This window comes from Herpailurus yagouaroundi, unplaced genomic scaffold, assembly GCF_014898765.1.
Source record: "Herpailurus yagouaroundi ecotype Mexico unplaced genomic scaffold, PumYag 217, whole genome shotgun sequence".
NCBI classification, from domain to species: Eukaryota; Metazoa; Chordata; class Mammalia; order Carnivora; family Felidae; genus Herpailurus; species Herpailurus yagouaroundi.
In genome coordinates this window covers 2,579,746-2,581,804 of record NW_024412448.1, presented here as the reverse complement: position 1 = coordinate 2,581,804, position 2,059 = coordinate 2,579,746, and the positions used below count along the sequence as shown (strand labels likewise).

The following is a 2,059-nucleotide window of genomic DNA, read 5'->3' as shown; positions in this document are numbered from 1 at the left end:
AATGATGGCATCAGAATGATTCCTGAAGCTAAATTTTCCACCAAGAGAAAGCAGCCTGGCCCCTGCCGGTGGGAGAGGTGGCCTCTCTCCTCTGCTGCCACAAGCCAGCGGCCGAGAGGGGCCCGCTCAGCCCACAGCCCGGGGCCTGTCTTCCCTTCTTCCAGGAGGCAAAATGAATGCCCGATCTCTGACGTGTCAAACCAGCGAATGAGCCGGAGAACTCGGGGCCCCCCGAGAGCCTGACCCTCACCTACGAGGCTTAAAAATATGGTAATGCAATTAGCAACCTCGGCAGCCTAATGAGACCTCTCTAAAATGCTGATAAAATACCACTAAAGGAAAATGCTGAAGAGCCTCTTCAAACTTCCCAAAACGTGAAGTGCGTCCTTATGGAGGAAACGCCAATCTAGTCTCCTTTCTTCAAGGTTCAAGATTAATTAGGGGCTTATTTAGTGCATGAATGAGGACGCATATGAACTCTTGGATCACAAAGCACCGAGACCAATTTTTTAATCATTTTTTTTTTTTTTTTTTTTTATTTACAATTACATTCCTATCATAAAAGTCTTCATTAGACGTTGTCACCAGCTCGTATTGTGTCAGGCAAGTGTTACCATCCCGGGCTTTTGACAAGACTGCATTTCCTTCCCATTAAAGAGGGCTCTCATAACAAAAGCCTTTTCTTTCTTCCTAACAGCTAAGGGCTGTGGCTTGGAAGGCTGGTCTAGGCTCCAGGGGAAATTGAACGCCTTCCTTGCTCACAGCCCCAGCACGCCGGCCTTTTCCGTAGACGCGGCCTCTTCCCCAGCAAGGCCAACGGGGGGGGGGGGGGGGGCCCCCAAGCGCACCCGGCCCCCCAGCCCGCCGGACCGTGTGTTCCTTGACACAGCCCTTTGCGACGACGAGACCGGCTTGGGGAGGAGAGTGAGTTCTGCACCCCATTCGCCCCGCTCCCTACAAACAGCCATTGAGTGGAAGCCAGTCTGAACAGCCCCCTTGGTACTATCAACCCATCCGTCCCTCCTTTTGGTAAAGGTCGTGGTGTACCCACTGGTGTTATGCACTCCTAAGGGCTGGGGTGCCGCAGCGAGTCCTGGGCGACCCTGCCTAGCCTGCCTGCCTCCTGGGGGCCCCCAGCTCAACCCGCAGGTGCCCGCCCGCCCAGCAGGTGCGCCCTTGGTCGGCCCCGCGGGGCTTTCCAGCCCTGGCCAGCTCTGGGCTGTAAGAGGCAGACAAAAAAAAAAAAAAAAAAAAAAAAAAACCCCAACAAAGGAAGTCCGAACCAAGCTCCCCGCTGCCCCGAGGGGATGCTCCGCCCGGAGGAGCACCTGGAAATCCTTCCTGCTCCACTTGATGGCTCAGAGAATGCCACAGTCGCCACCATTATAAACCAGTTGGGGTGTGTACCTGTAGGGCGGTGGGGGGTGGGTGGCGGGTGGGATGTGGTCCTTTGCTTAGCTGTGTGACCTTGAACTTGTCCCTCAACCTCTCTGGACTTCCGTATCCTCCTGTGTAAGATAGGGGAAAAAAAAATCATATTTTGCAGCTCTGTAATGCAGATTACATTTTTACTGATGTAGCTAGAGCTATGCTTTCCTGTATATTTTCTTCCCTTTTTAAAAATATTTACAGATTTTTGGAGAGTGCAAGTGAGGGAGGGGCAGAGAGAGGGGGACAGAAGATCTGAAGCAGGCTGTGTGCGGACGGTCTTGACAGCTTTGAGCCTGATGTGGGGCTCGAACCCACGAACCGCGAGATCATGACCTGAGCCAAAGTCAGACGCTCAACCGACTGAGCCACCCAGGCGCCCCTCTTGTGCATTTTCTATGGACATGGGGCATGCCTGCTGTTTAACACCTGGAACAGCATGGGGTACATAGAGGGCCCTCAACAAACGGTGGTCACCGTGCATCCCGAGTGCTTATGCAGTGGATAAAGGTGATATCTGCTGTGGAGCCCCAGCACAGGCAGATCACGACCAGAAATGATCAAGGTAACTTGCAAATCTCTGCAGTCGACCCTGGTCTACAGCTCCATGAGCAGGAGAATGTAGGTGCTT

The 2,059-nt window shown here is 53.3% G+C and overlaps 1 non-coding gene across 1 annotated transcript; it reads right to left on the bottom strand.

Annotated features, from left to right (window-relative positions):
• Window positions 1-1,721: 1,721 nt before the first annotated feature.
• On the bottom strand, window positions 1,722-1,806 carry TRNAQ-UUG (transfer RNA glutamine (anticodon UUG)). Its single transcript has one exon. It is a non-coding gene; the product is annotated as a tRNA-Gln (tRNA).
• Between the last annotated feature and the right edge of the window lie 253 nt (window positions 1,807-2,059).